Consider the following 17,118-nt stretch of genomic DNA (forward strand, 5'->3'; position numbering starts at 1 on the left):
TATTTCTTATTTTGTGCATTCTAAGCATATTAACCAGGATTGAAAATGAGCAATGCCCGCCATGGCGTGTATGTACTTTTTACAATTCAGAAAAAGAGAACATTATTTTACCAAGTAATAGTTAAAGAAAAAAGTTTGTTAATGAGATAGTAATGAATGAGAAGGCATATGTTTATCACTGGCTTTTAGCACGCTGGGGACTGTTCTGACACCTGGCAAAGCGGAGAAATAAAACCCTGGAGAGCTAACTCCCCTAAATAACTGTATACCCTTGAAATTATTATTACTATTACATTATAGGTGTGTGTATTTAGTATTCATTTTAATACTTATTTCCCATTATTGGCTGTTGGCTGACTCAGCTTCACAGCATCAGCTGTGATACAGAACAATAAGAAGGTCTGAGGCTGAAAGATGTGGCTATTCAGGATTTTACAACAAATCTCATTCAAACAGAATCTTCTGTTAGGTCTTACCCATTCATTAGCCAAATTTTAGATATTATACCTCAGATATAATATTGATTTACTCTTTCATTAATAAATGTGAATTATTTTTGAATGCATTTTTAGTGCGGTATTCTCTGTTCCTTAGCCCCAGCTCTGAGTCAGAGGTGGCTGTGCATCTGTGGGTATCTTAGCAGGCTCCATGATTGCTGCTCTGTGGTCACTATCCAGTCAGTCAAAAGCACTGAAGTATAACCTGAGTTGGAACCCAAGATGATTTTTGCTCCCTCCTGGCAACGATGCTTTTCACCTGGCGAAGATAAGTAGCTTACGGCCTGGGGGAAGCTGGATTCCAAATGTTAGCCAAAGCTGGGATTCAAAACCAAAGTTTCCCATCCAAGTTGAGACAGCCTAGTCCATATGCTTTTGAGGAGAGGTGGGCTTTTGCCAGGTTCTGTCTGATTCAAGCTTGCCTGAGCCCTGGTTAAAGTTGCTCGATGAATGCAAATGAGATTGTAATTCAAAATCATCACCTTTCTGGTTGCAAGTCCAGCACTATCACTACAGCCAGCACGTTACTAACGCTGAACTAGTTTTAATGTTACGTGTAAAGAACGTTAGTTACCTACATTTCAAATTTAAGCCAGTTTCATAAAATAATTCAAAATCAACATACCAAGGATCTTATCCTCAGACTGATTTGCCAATATGCAACCAGCATAAAAAGGGCCCTGGTGGGTCAAGTCAGCTGTGTACTCAAGTTGCTTCAAGAAAAAGGGGCTCTCAAGATAAAGATTATCAGAAGAATCAAGTTAGAAATAACAAGAAGGAAAGAACTTTATAAGGAACGCAGTGTTTTTATGCTAGATTTAATACCAGGTTTGTAAAGAAAACTTATAACAGAAAACTTATTTTGAGTCTTTAAACATTTTCTAGAATCAAACATCGAGTTTAATGCTGGATATTGTAAAATAGAATGACAAATATTTAGGGAGCCATGAATATTTAGATTGACAATATACTAAATGATGAGGTTAGCTGCTGAAATTTTAGTGCGGAATTAGTACTACGGGTTTGAAAGGGCTAAAAATACCATGGAGTTCTAACTTTTAGTATGATGCACTTACATATTTATCGGCAGTTACTGAAAATCAGTATTAGGGACACTGCTGCAGGAGAAATGTGTTGATATTAATCTGAAGTCAACTTTAACAGTGATGTGGTTAAACGTGGTTAACTAACTGGCTTATTCAGTAGTGATTATATTTCCTTATATAAATACGTGTTCTTATCACTGATTGTCAAGGCCACTGATTTATGGTTTTCATGATGAAATGGATAAAAATCCAGAATTTGATCCCCAAATCACAGGTAAAAACCCAAGAATCTTATGTTATATAAATGAAATTTGACTTATCTGTCACTGGAAATTCATATCCCTGGTGATTGTGTATATTTCCAGCCTGCAAGTTTATTTAAGAAGAAATTATGGTTAATGATAACAAAGGGTTCTGATCAATTAAATACTGTTGTAAAATCCCCAATAAATAGTTGGGCTGTGCCCCAGGCAATCTCATTGCTGTGTCACAGACAGGGCCTCTTCTGTGTAGTACGGAGAATAACAGACAGTGAAGCATATTTTAAAATATTTTGATTAATGAATAGACATACAGCCATAACCTAATGACAATAATCAATTTACGGATGCGTACTTTTCTCAACTTTAGCATTGCCTTTTTCTCATTCCAAAACAAACCCATGAAAAATACGAATCTCCTTGTTTACGATTGCTGGAACGTTTGAAGCATTTGAAGAACTGAAGTAGTGCAAGTGCCTTCAATTAGAACCTTTAATCCGTCTGATTAGAACCTTTGACCCACTCAAGATTTGAAGATGTGCATTTGTTTTTTTTACCAATAATGAGATGTATAAATTGAGCCCAAACTTTGAACATTCCGTAATACCAAGTTAGGCACAGTTTTCCCAATAGACCAGGATCTGAATTCTTGCAAATCAGCAGCTTATGCTGTTCATTAAGAAATACAAAAGTTACATCAGATGAAAAAGCAGGTGCAATGCCAAGTTTTAGCCTACTTTAAAGACTGACAATTTATCTGCAGTGTTCATGCTTTGAATCTGGATTCAAGATGCACAATGTGGTTCATCTTAGGTCATTATACCTGGAAACATAGATTGCTGCTAATTCTCTTAGTCCTACTTATCCATCATTCATATTCAACATGTGTAAGGAATAATTGCAATCTTACGCTACCTAAGCCAGTGCATTAAGGAAATAATGAGCTGGTGAGGTTCAGAACAATAAAACCTAATATCATCCAACTTCATTTACACTTCAAATGAATAAATTAAAACCTGCAATATATACCACACCGTTACATGAATCATACTCGCGTTTGTGCTATCTGTACTGGTGACACATCCCATTTGTACAGGACATTTAAACTAGTTTTGTAAATATCTGAGATACCAGAGAAATGCAACCTGCCCTTCAAACACAGTATATTTTACACTCAGTGTTGATTTCTCTATTACATTGAGTATAACAGGCCAGCCATTTTACAGCACAAATGTACACAGATCGATTGAGATTTATAGAAGCCATACAGTGCCAGATAGAAGTGAATTGTCAACTATTAATTGGTATATATGTCAAATCTGAAATTGCCTCAACAGTGGATTTTGAAACTGTTTGCTCATGGGCTGTAGCCCTTTTTGTGCTATGTAGAATTTCCTTAATACCTTTAAAAGAGTACCTGACACTTGGAATCATTACATTCTATTTCATTCATATATTTCCCCATTTCAAAACTGGATTAGATTAAATACAACACAAATGTTACTTTATTTGGAATTTATATAAATAAAATGACTATCTTGGAATGAGATAGCAGTTAGTATCTTAACTTATGGATGCAGGTGATACCATAATCATGAAAGGGTTTTTGAATGGTGTATGGATGTCAGCTTAACTGGATTACAACCTTTAAATCATTCCCTGTCATCTGCTAACATTGGAAAGGATTCAAAAGAAGTGCAACACAGAATGTGCTGAGATTTATAGCACTGAGCTATGAAGAGAGGCTACGGGAGAACAATTCACTCATACTGGAAATAATACTGAAATGACAGGTTTTAAGTTGTCAAAATGATGGAGGGATGGATGGGAAGAATTTATTTGCATGAAAAATAGGAGCAGAAATCATACGGAGAGGTGATCATGATTCTAAACTATTAGATAAGCCAAGTGCAAGGACTAATTTCTTCTAACTTATGAAACACTCTGCCAGCCAGTAACTAGTAACATGGTTGAAGCACTCAAAAAAGGAAATCTGCTGATTCCTGATTGAACAGTAAACTGAGTGATACAGGCTCAGTAACAAGGCAGGAGGGAAATGAAAATGTTTGAATATTAATGCTACACCAGTAGGCAGAGAGCTCGCTTCGCCTTGTCCACCGGGAGCCTGATTGCATTCTGCAACTAAAGAGCAAGGGGGCTCAGATGCATAGTTCCTTTCTTTCCCATTAAACTAGCATAGATCAGACAAATACACACACACACACACATCACAGAGCTGCATCCCCCACCACCTCACACCCTGTGCACGAATGCACGCACCCACTCACACACACTCACACATGATTCACATCCACCACAATAGTGCAGAGCTCCTCTACTAAATGGCAAAGAATGCAGTTTAAATTAAAATATATTGCCCTACTTTCATCATTGTGGCTCCAGCCATAATGGTGGGGGATAATGTTAGCAAAATACTAGTCATACACAGTGCAGAGAGCAATTTACCCTCCCATGCACAGACAGCAGGAAAACATATTAAGAAACAGCAAAGCTGGCATCACATATGTACAACGGGATAATTTGTACGTGTGTCAATGTTTTACTCAAAGGGACACATCTAAACTGAGCACAGGGATAAATCCAGATATCTCTCAATTAATCTGAAGAGGCTCAGTTGGGATCAATCTGGATATACCACTCATCCTTAATTACAAGCCTTACTGAGTTACATTTTGCATAAGATTACAATGATATTCAGCATTCATCAAACAATAATTCACACAAAAATAATGTATTGAAGGAAAAATACTCAAGGAACACAAACCAAAGCAAAGCCAGACAGAATTAATCAAGTTGCTTAAAGGTTTATATTTTTGTAACTGAGTATGATGTTTGAGCAAGGTTATTGGCATTATTATCCATTGCAGGTAAAACTGAGATTATTGTGTGCTGTGTTAGAGGAAATACCTAAAGATTAGTGTGGATTTGATTGGTAATCTAGCTCTATACCAATACATAAAGAATCTCTAGGAACCCCTTCTGTAAGTACATTATGATATGATATTCATATATAAATAAAGCAATAGGGAATTAGCAATGCTGCAGTCTAGTTATTATGAATAAATCATGGAATTGCTGAGATAAACATTGCACATACCTGCAAAAGCTACATTAATATATTATAAAATAGTAAAAGCAGCATATATTATATGAATAATTTATCTAAGATGTACTGCGAAATTAGAAAAAAGACAGAGGCTTAAGCATAATATGTGGTAAAATATTCAAGGTCACAGAGAGACATAAAAGAAACAATATCAAATAGTCTCAGATTCTTAAATATCAAATAATATTAGACGATTATTCAGAAATATACAATCAAATGTAAATGTACACGAGTTCTGATAGTTTCGTTTCATGTTATATGAATATATGTTTAAGATATGGAAATAAGACTTGAGGTTTATTACAAAAATTGTATGAGAATGTAATAGTGCACAAACTCTAATGAAAATCCCGTACTTGATTGAAGTGGTGTCTGCAGGATTATCATCCGCCCAGTTATGTTACATATTACATGGATTGGCCTCCTCCCTGAGTGGCTGCTGACTTGCAAAACGAGAATTAATTTCACAGCTTCCAGCTACCCAAAAGAAGGATTAATAATTTATTAAAATAATGACTATTACGTTTATTATTGAAAGGTGTTTCTGTTTGGCGAAGGCGGGTAAGGACCGTTTTGTCACGGTAGCATTACACACATGATGCTCCGAGGTGCTTCTTTGAGGCTTTCATCATTGGCGTCATATATTCACAAAGAAGTAAGTTTTGACCAACACTTTTTCTCCTCGATCCTGAGCTCCGTTAAGTTACTGGGGTATTTATATAATGATCAGGGCGGGAAATAGAGCAACGATTGGCCTTAATTGTTCCCATCTCGTTGAGAGTTGTCACCTCTTGGCGAGCAATTAGTAGCACTGTTACAACCAGTAAGAGAGCTTTCCAAATCGGTAGAAAGTTGACGAGTTCTGTGCTATATTTAGCTCTAGCACATTAGAGGCTTAGATTAGGATCCGGGACACTCATACAATAGGCAAAAAAAAACAGTTTAAAGCAGCGATAAAAACAGAAAATGCTGGAAATCTCAGCGGGTCAGGCAGCATCGATGGAGGGAAAAACAGTTAAGGTTTCAGGTCGATGACCCTGTTTCTCTCCACCCGCTGAGATTTTCAGCATTTTCTGTTTTTATTTCAGATTCCAGCATCCGCAGTATTTTGCTTTTGAGTTGAAAGCAGGTTTTGGTTAAGGGTATATGCAAAGTCTGTGTTAATAACTGGATGTGGGCTTTTAAATTCAGTGGGCCGAGACTAAGATATAATAGCAGAAATGGAGAGCCTGATATATGTGAAAGAAAGGATTGCAGAGATTGGCCGCAGACTTGACCGAGATTATTACTGAAGAACAAAGCTGGCTGGGCAAAATGACCATTTCTTTTATCTATTCCATTTTCTCACTTCAGTGGTTCTTTCAGTATGGTATTTCACATTTAAATATTTAAAATCAGATATTAAACTCAATCAGAATATTGCGATCGCAAGCATAAGTAAGAGGACCCAATGGGCGTTTAAGTGTTACAAAATGACTTGAGAATACTACATTTCGAAAAGGATCATGACAGGTTTTTTTTACTGCAGGTGTTGAAATGGTAATCCGGCAAGTTTTCTGATAGACCCCAGACTAAGGGGCTGAATTTCCACCTCGCTGTACAGGAAGACTGTAAGCAATTTTCTCAGTATGGTTGAGTTTAAATAGTGTCAATTTAAGACCACTCTTTTTAGATGTTTCCGATTGAGATAATACTGAGAGAAAAAAAGCTTTTCAGGTTCACAGTGAATATTGGAGTTTGTATCTAGTTCCAGAGATTGGGTAATATTACTTTGTTGCTGGGGTACAGGATGCTGAATGTGTAAATATTTACTTGTAGGGACAGGTTTTTCTCCGTGCCCGAGCTCCAGTTCCCCTCCGTCACTTTAATAAGTCGGTTCTATTAGCTTTGCACCAATATAAAACATGCATTCCACCTGCAGCGCCAAATCAGTCACCCACATTACATGTAGGGAACCGATGTTACCGTTGGGAATTGACATTTTAAGAATTGCTAGGTAACTTTTTTTTAAATCACTTTTTAAAAAAACCAGTTGTGTTGGCTCTGCTCACATAACAGCGAGTGGAGCTCTCTGCCCTCACGTTATGTGCTGTGCCGAGTTAACCCCAGGCAGAGCGTGATGCAGAGCCCAGGCTGAATGTTAAGCAGGTACAGGGCTGGTCCCAACGCGCAGTTCAGATTATCACTGCAACCCTCACCCACTGCCACATCCCACGTGTCGCCGCTCTTTTTCTGCATCGTAACCCAGTACTTTCCAAGTTGCGTCTTTTTTTTGGCTGGAAATTTTCATTCGTGCAGTTTTTTTTAAGAGCTATCTGTCATCAAACCGATACAATGTGGTGCTTGACATGTACAGTATTGGCGCGCGGTTTCCTTTTAAGTGGAAAGTACAATCGAAAATGTTGCGAAAATTGCACTCAATGCAAAAAAAAAGTGTTTTGTTTGATTGCAATTTATTGCAAATAGTTAATGTTGAATGTTTTTCAATGCCGAATCCGGATGATTTTGGTGTGAATCCCATTATCGTTACTTTACCTGGGGTGGACTGAAATGGACAATAAGAGGGACGCTCTGTATTCTCGTTCCGTGGGCTCAGCACTCGGGCCAGCTTGGCTCTGTTCTTCAATACTTTTGTTTAGCAATAACATAAAACAATAATGACTGCCCTCTACCGGCGATTGTCTTGAATTATTATACAATGGTTTTTTTTTGAAATTCGTAGCCAATCGTTCCAATTCTTTGTCAAATCACAAACGCCAGAGGTCACCTTGCACACGCCAAGGATCACTCTGGCCAATGCTCTTAGCCAAAAGGCCTAGAGCCACTGCACCGTTCCTGGAAGTACTGCAATACCAGGTTCGTGCCATGGAGGTGGATGGGTCAGGTCCCCCACACACCTCCGTGGAGGTGGATGGGTCAAGCCACCCCACCCACCTCGGCTGCTCGCTGATTGCTGTGCGGGTAGGCACAGCAGGAGGGGAAAGAAGCGGCGAGAGATTGTCGAGGGAAGTGACTGGGGCTCAGAAGAGGTGAGGGCCCAGGGCCCAGGGGCAGCACGGGCCAGCCCACACTTCGCTATGTGTGCGCACTGGTCTGTGCAGCAGAGCTGGTCTCCAGTTAGTCTTGGGTAATCCTTGCCACTGGACCAAGACCTAGCTCTGTCAAGCCCCATGTGGTGGCTGGTGTGCAACTGCCACCACTCGTTAAAAAAAATCCACGCACAGGTATCTTCCACCCTTCACGATGTAGTTCGGGACCTGGAATATTAGGTCCTTCATTGAAACACCTGTGAACACTTTTTGGCGTGGAAACAAGTCATCCTCGCTTCAAGGGACTGCCTGTAATAATGACGATGCCCTTCGAGTTTAAAAACACATTCGCTGTATTTTATTATTACCTAATAAGGCAGTGATTAACATGGTATCTCATTATAAGAATATAACCCTGCTCCCAACAATAATGCAAGAGTGTGATCTATATTGTCAGCTGTGGCTCAATGGGGAGCACGCTCACATCTAAGTCAGAAGGTTGTGGGTTCATAGTCCCACTCCAGGGACTTGAGCACATAAATCTAGGCTGACACACCAGTGCAGTGCTGAGGGAGTGCTGCACTGTCGGAGATGCCATCTTTCAGATGAGACGTTAAACCGAGACCCTGTCTGCTCTCTTAAGTGGACGCAAAAGATCCCATGGCATTATTTTGAAGAAGAGCAGGGGAATTATCCCTGGTGTCCTGGCCAATGTTTATCCCTCAATCAACATAACAAAAACCAGATTATCTGGTCATTATCACATTGCTGTTTGTGGGAGCTTGCTTGTGCACAAATTGGTTGCCGCGTTTCCCACATTACAACAATGACTACACTCCAAAAGTACTTCATTAGCCGTAAAGCGCTTTGAGACGCCCTGTGGCCGTGAAAGGCGCTATATAAATCCAAGTCTTTTTTTTATATTGAACTATATGTTTCTTTATGAAGCTCAATGAAAACTCGAGGAACAGCACCTCATCTTTCGATTAGGCACTTTACAGCCTTCTGGACTCAACATCAAGTTCAACAATTTCAGAGCATAACCTCTGCCCCCATTTTTTCAGACGGCAACTACTGATAATTCTGCCATTCCCACTTACACCTCTTCTATAGCTGAGGAGCTCCTCCCGGAGTCGCAGTGCGGATTTCGTCCCCTCCAGAGCACAATGGACATGATTTTTGCAGCGCGACAGCTGCAGGAAAAATGCAGGGAACAGTGCCATACATGGCCTTCTTCGACCTTACAAAGGACTTTGACACTGTCAACCGCAACGGTCTATGGAGCGTCCTCTTTTTCGGGTGCCCCCAAAAGTACGTCACCATCTTCTGCCTGCTCCACGATGACATGCAGGCCGTGATCCTTACCAACGGATCCATCACAGACCCCCATCTTTTGTTTCTTTACTTGTCCCACTGCCATTTACATTTGCCTTGTACAATCATACCTTTTGTCATGTAATCTCTCCTGCCTTCCATCCTATCACAGACCTTTTCCTTTGTTCTTTCCTCCCTTCCCCCTTTCCCTGCCTCTGCACTTGCTTAAAACCTGTTACCTCTCGAACTTTTTCCAGTTCTGATGAAAGGTCATTGACCTGAAAGGTTAACTCTGTGTCTCTCTCCACAGATGCTGCCTGACCTGGTGAGTATTTTCAGCATTTTCTGTTTTTATATTAGATTCCCAGCATCTGCAGTATTTTGCTTTTGTGTATGTTTCTTTATGTCGCTCTAGTTACCTCCACAAAACAGCTCGGTGGGACATGGACAAGTCAACAGGATTTTACTGGTGACTCAAAGGAAAACCCAATTAAATTGGATATATTTTATTTTGAAATACATAACTAAGAAGAAGTTGAAGATCCTAGTAACCAAAATATTACGGAACAGAAATTATATGGAACCAATTCAGCACAGCATGACTTTGACCATGAAACTTGCCAGTAATAAGTTTTGGAACAGCTGTGATCCTGATCTGGATCACATCTTTGAAACTATTGTAAAATATCAACTATCTCCCTACCCCCCTTCCCCACCCACCATGGCTCAGTTGGTGAATGAATCAAGTAGCTGAATCACACAGACCCCTACCCCCTCCCAGTTAGATTGCCATAACAACTTTTATTTATATAGCACCTTTAACATAGTAAAACACCCCAAGGTGCTTCGCAGGAGTGTTATCAATCAACATTTGACACCAAGTTGCATAAGGAGATAGTAGGACAGGTGACCAAAAGCTTGGCCAAAGAGATAGGTTTTACGGAGCGTTTTAAAGGAGGGGAAAGAGGCGGAATGGTTTAGGGAGAGAATTCTAAAGCTTAGAGCCTAGGCAGCTGAAGGCACAGCCGCCAATGCTGAAGGGATTGAAATTGGGGATGTGCAAGAAGCCAGAATTGGAAGAGCGCAGAGATCTCAGTTAGCTGATCACAGCTGCGATGGTGATCTGGAGTTACAACTAGCTTCATCACCTGAATTAGGGGGATATAAAAGAGAAATCAGCCAGGGTTCCTCTTCCTGATCACTATTCAGAGCGGCTGCTAGAAATATGCATGTGTGGACATCAAATGAGGATAGGATTGGGATCACCTTTGGTGCGTACCCATGCCAACATCATCATCATAGGCAGTCCCTCGAAATGGAGGAAGACTTGCTTCCACTCTAAAAGTGAGTTCTCAGGTGACTGTGTAGTCCAATACAATACAGTACAGTCAAATCCCCTGGGAGGACAGACGCAGCAACATTAGCGTCCTCGACCAGGCCAACATCCCCAGCATTGAAGCACTGACCACACTCGACCAGCTCCATTGGGCAGGCCACATTGTCCGCACACCAGACAAAAGACTCCCAAAGCAAGTGCTCTACTCGGAACTCCTTCACGGCAAACGAGCCAAAGGTGGGCTGAGGAAGCGTTACAAGGACACCCTCAAAGCCGCCCTGATAAAGTGCAACATCCCCACCGACACCTGGGAGTCCCTGGCCAAAGACCGCCCTAAGTGGACGAAGTGCATCTGCGGGGAGGGGGGGGGGGGGGTGCGGTTTGAGCACCTTGAATCTCATCGCTGAGAGCATGCAGAAATCAAGCGCAGGCAGTGGAAAGAGCATGTGGCAAATCTGTCTCACTCTCCCTTACCCTCAACGACAATCTCCTACCTGTGACAGGGCTCTCGTATTGGACTGTTCAGCCACTTAAGGAATCATTTTAAGAGTGGAAGCAAGTCTTCCTCGATTCCGAGAGACTGCCTATGATGGTGACTGAAATTACAGTCTCTGTCACAGGTGGGACAGACAGTCGTTGAAGGAAATGGTGGGTGGGGAGTCTGGTTTGCCATACGCTCCTTCTGCTGCCTACGCTTGTTTTCTGCATGCTCTTGGCGACGAGACTCGAGGTGCTCAGTGCCCTCCCGGATGCTCTTCCTCCACTTAGGGCAGTCTTTGGCCAGGGACTCCCAGGTGTTGGTAGGGATGTTGCACTTTATTAAGGAGGCTTTGAGGATGTCCTTGAAACGTTTCCTTTGCCCACCTGGGGCTCGCTTGCCATGTAGCAGTTCCAAGTAGAGCACTTGCTTTGGGAGTCTTGTGTCGGGGGTGCGGACAATGTGGCCCGCCCAACGGAGCTTGTCGAGTGTGATCAGTGCTTTGATGCTGGGGATGTTGGCCTGATCGAGAACACTGATGTTGGTGCGTCTATCCTCCCAGGGGATTTGCAGGATCTTGCAAAGACATCTTTGGTAGTATTTCTCCAGCGATTTGAGGTGTCTACTTTATATGGTCCACGTCTCTGAGCCAGACAGGAGGGCGGGTATCACTACAGCCCTGTAGACTATGACCTTGGTGCCCGTTGTCACAGTGCCATGCCAACACTTACTATCTTAGCTCACACATGAAGAATTGTCTCTTGGGCTTTTGCGAATGGCAGCCATGGAACATTACCCTAACAAGGAGTGATCGCCTTCAGTAGGAGAGGAACAGAGGATGTTGGGAATAGGAAAAATAAATCAGTAAATTATTCCAAATATCTGCCATTGCAGTGAATAGCTTCACAACCGTGTACATGTAGTGTCTGTCTCAAAAGACGTCTTTGCAAGATGATGCTGCCCCTTGAAAGACATTCAGAATCATCTTCCATCATCTATAATTTATATAAAGCACTCGAGTTTTACTCTCAGGGCTTATGGCAATTCTGAATGTTTCAGCTGTGTAACAGCATAGTAACTCTCTTCTGCCTAAACTCCACCGTCAAAAGTTAACTCCGCACAATATGTCAAATAACATCCATCATGTAGCAATTTTCTTTTTCCTTTTCTTCGGTCAGCCCTTGGCTTGTGTAATTTCTAGACTACTTAGTTACCAAGTTCTGCTAGCTAACTAAAAGCTTAGCTTGTTCAAGTGAAGGCTTTTGTATTTATTTCAAAACACATTGAATTCAGAGTAGAATAACTCCATTCAATAAACAACAAAGATAGGCACTGGAAACCATTCTTCCTATTTACATTTCTACAGGATTGGTGTTAGCAACTGTTTGTATTGTGATGTGTCCTTCGACCACAACTACCATCAACTGTTGAATACTTTCAGTCTGGTTTAACCCTTGAAGTACTGTAGCAAAGTTTTCATCTTATATTGTTCTGAATTACATTTTTAAAGCTGAGCGTGAATGAAGTAAAAGTGGATGTGAAAAAATACAACACGAAGCCTGACTTTTTCTTTTCATTCAAAAAGAAAGATAGAATTACTTTCATTTATATAGCATCTTTCACGATCACCGGATGTTTCAAAGCGCTTTACAGCCAAAGAAGTACTTTTGGAGTGTAGTCACTGTTGTCATATGGGAAATGCGACAGCCAATTTGCGCACAGCAAGCTCCCACAAACAGCAATCTGATAATGATCAGATAATCAGTTTTAGTGATGTTGATTGAGGGACAAATATTGGCCAGGACACTAGGGATAACTCCCCTGCTTTTCTTCGAAATAGTGCCATGAAATCTTTTACGACTACCTGAGTGAACAGATGGGACCTCGGTTTAATGTCTCATCCAAAAGGATGGCACCTCCAACAGTGCAGCACTCCCTCAGCTTTGCACTGGTGTGTCAGTTTAGATTTATGTGCTCATGTCCCTGGGGTGGGACTTGAACCCACAACCTTCTGACTCAGAGGTGAGTGTGCTGCCCACTGAGCCGTAGCTGACACACAAGAAATCCTAAATCCTAAGAATTAAAAAAAAAATTCTGCTCTCCTCCAGCATTGTCCTATGATGCCGTCCAGTATCTGGATTGCCATTATCCTTTAATGTAACTGGAAGGCTTTATATAAATGCACACTCTTATGTACTATATGCAAATCTTTTCCAAATCTCTGTCTGTCCCTGACATTCCAAACAAACCATTTCCACTGTAAACAATTCAATTTACAATCACAACCAATGGAAGATTTTCAAAAGGAATGAGAAGAGAGGAAAGGAGAGTGAAGGATTAATGAAGAGGAGTGTAGTGAAGAAGAGAGAAGGGAAAAGGAATTCAATTAAGTGACGACAGAGGGGAAAAAGAAGGACTAGAGAAGCAGAAAGTAGAGGAAAGAGGACATAGGAAGATTAGAGTGATGTGTGAGTAGGAGGGATCAGAGAGGGAAAAGTGAGAATGAGGAACGGTAAGGTGGGACCGAGGTGAAGGGAGGAGGTGAGAAAAGCATGAGATGGTAGAAAGGAGTGGTGGTGGGGAAGTACCAATAATTTCCCTTCACATAAATACTCAGGGTAAAATATTACATAAAGTGCCCTACCCATACTCACAGCCGCCCCTTGCCATCGCCCATGTCCTTTTTACTTCCACTGACATCACTGACATTCCATCTCAACCACTTCTTTGCATCACTCACTACCCACATCCCCCACCTTTTTTCAACTCAACTTCCTCCTGGGAAAAAAAACCTCTCCTTTAAATCACTTACAACTGAATTTTCTAAATTCTCCATTCATGATCCTTCTGCAGCCATCGAACTGCTTAACCACTCCCTCGTGTTTACCTTTGATTTCCTTGTTCTCAGCAAAGCCGTTACTCTCTCCCAGCTCAGTCAATCACCACTTTTCGCTCCCTCAAGCCCAAGGGGCACAGGCTTAACATATCTGACTCACAACTGGATTCACTATCTATAATTAGGTCTGCCTGGGCCACATCAAGCACTATGAGACCACTCTCTCCTCTCCCAAAACTGCACACATTTCAGAATCGTCCGGGGGAGCAAAGATAACTCTCAGCTTCTTTTCTCCGCTACCAATCATCTCCTTAAACCTCCCTCCCTTGCTTCCTTCCACCCTTACCTCCAACAAAGTGCAAGGAGGTCTTGAAATTTTCTTGTCATAAAACTGAGACGGCCCATTCACCTGCCTCTGCTGCTTTTTCTTGTCCACCAAGTCAAACCTCCTCCCAGGTTCCCCTCTGCCCTAGCCCTGACCCCACAACTTTCGCCAGTTTCTCTCTTCCCTCCCTTTGTGCACTCTCTAACTACATCTTGTCCATGAGACTCATATTGTGCTCCCTTAACCCCAATTCCCACTAAAAGTATTAACCAACCAACTTCCTTTCCTGGCCCCCATGCTAGCTGATACTGTAAATGGTTCCCTTTCCTCAAGCACTTTCCTTCTGTTTTCAAAACTGCCATCACCACCCGCTCCTCAAAAAAAAACACCCTATACCCCTCTGTCCTTGCAATCTAACACCCCATCTCCAACTTCCCTCTCCTTTCCAAAGTTTTTGAACATGTTGCCTTCCATATCCATGCCCACCTTTCCCGCAACTCCGTGTTTGAATCACTCTGATCATGTTTCCATCTCTAACCCTAACCCTAACCAAAGTCACAAATAGCATCCGGTGTGACTATGGTGTATTATTCCCCCCTCGTATTCCTCAACTTCTCTGTAGCCCTTAATATCATCCTCTGCCTATGCCTTTCCTCCATTGTCCAGCTCAGTGGGACTGCCATTGCTTGGTTCCACTCTTTCCTATCCTTTAATAGCCACAGGCTTCTCTTCCTACCTCTTGCTCTTTCATATCCGCATGCTGTCTGTTGGCAACTTCATCTGAAGATATGTGTTCAGCTTCCACCTGCATGCTGACAACACCCAGCTCTACCGATCTACCGATTCTCTTGACCCCCTCCACTGCCTTTGTCCCGTCAGACTGCTTGTCTGAAATTCACTCTCGGATGAGCAGTCATTTCCTCCAGTTAAACATTGGGAAGACTGAAACCACTGTCTTTGGTCCCCACCACAAAATCTGTACCTCCCTGGTACATCCACCTCCCTGGCCATTATCTCAGACTGAACCAGACTCTTTATAATCTTGGCATCCTTTTCAACTATCAGCTGACCTTCCAACCCCATTTCCACCTCTATAACATTGACCACTTCCACCCCTACCTTGGTCGATCGATCACTCAAAACCTCGTCCATGCATCTGTCACTTTCCAGATTTGACTATTCCAATGCTTTTCTGACCTGTCTCCCATTCCCTACTCACCGTAAACCTCAGCTCATCTAAAACTCTGCTGCACGTATCCTATCCTCAACAAATTCCACTTACCCATCACACCTGTCCTTGGTGGCCATGCCTTTAGCATGCTCCCCACGCTCTGGAATTCTCTCCCTAAATCCCTCCACGTCCCTCTCCATAACTGCAAAGCCACACTCAACCTAATCCTGCTGTGCCACTCATCACATCCCCATCACTCTGCCTTCCCTACCCTACTCCTGCATACCATTTCAATGCCCACCTTAAAATCCACCTCTTTGACTAAGCTTCTGGTCACCCCTGCTAATATCTCCTTTATCTTGGCATTAATTTTTGTATCTGATTATGCCTCTCTGAAGCACCTTGGATGTTTTTCTATGTTAAAGATGCTATATAAATGTAAATTGTTGTTGTTCTCATTAATTTCTAAATAAATGTTACATTATGTACATTAAGCAAAAACATGTTTGAGCTTTCTCATTCTGACCATTTTCTTCAGATCTTAGTTTTAGGACATCACTTACAGTGTCCCCTCTTTGGCACGATTTCCCCTACTTCGGTGGGTCCGGTGCGGTCGGATTGGTGGCAGGTCCTGACCTTGCTGCTGGCTCCAGCCACTGTGTAGAAATCATATTATGCTGATTGGGCTTGTTAAGCCTGCCCAGCGCGTTTCCTGGCCAATTGAAAGAAGCAGGTCTGATGATGTCATTTGATGACACATTATCAGCCGGTTTACTTAAAGAGACCATGTCCACATTCATTTTGACAGCTGTGCTGTCAATGTTCAACAGCATTGAGGTGCTGCAAACACTGGCCAGCACCGCACAGAGGTGCACAGTTGCACCCAGGCTCTCGCATGACTCCCTCCAAATGCTTATGGTGGGAGTCACAGCATGATGGGAGGTTCTCTTCCCTTCCCATGATCTCCCTTCCCAGGAGATCAATGCAGCCAGGTTGCACATTGCACAGGAGGACACAAGCAGGAATGTTGTCAGGAGGACCAGGCTGCAGTGGCGTAAACCTTTCATTGATCTCAGTGGATCACAAAACATTACTGCAAAGCCAATCAACCTAATCCTGCTGTGCCACTCATCACATACCCATCAGTCTGCCTTCCGTACCCTACTCCTGCATATCCTTACACCAACTTACCTTATACCTCCATCCATCCCTCTCTATTTATATTATCACTTCCCCATCTTACTAGCCACCCCTCACCCTCATCCTAGTCCAATCATACTAACTAACAACATACAAGGGTAGGAACTTGTGTCTTTTAGCCAATGTTTATGTAAAGTTTTTATTAATGTGCTGTCAAACCTTGAAATCTTTATTTTCAGCACTTTGCGTTCTTAACAGATTTGTGTGCACCTTTGGAAGTGGCTTAGTGAGTCGCAGCAAATTATGAGACTTAACGGTACCACCCCACACACCGCCCCCCACTCGCAAAGGTGATGACTATGAAAGGAATGGCTTGGACATTGTAGGGATGCTTTATGGTGTTGGTGTGGGGCAGTGCCAACCTGGCGCATCATGTGGCAGCCAGGGTGTACAGCATCAAGTGAAGTAAATGTGGCCATGGTGAAGCCATCCCCGGCGTCCCGGGCAGCAATGTGATCATGTGCTGATGCCCTGCGTCCAATGCAGCATCAGGTGATTG

The sequence above is a fragment of the Pristiophorus japonicus genome, chromosome 14 (genome assembly GCF_044704955.1).
Source record: "Pristiophorus japonicus isolate sPriJap1 chromosome 14, sPriJap1.hap1, whole genome shotgun sequence".
Lineage (NCBI taxonomy): Eukaryota > Metazoa > Chordata > Chondrichthyes > Pristiophoridae > Pristiophorus > Pristiophorus japonicus.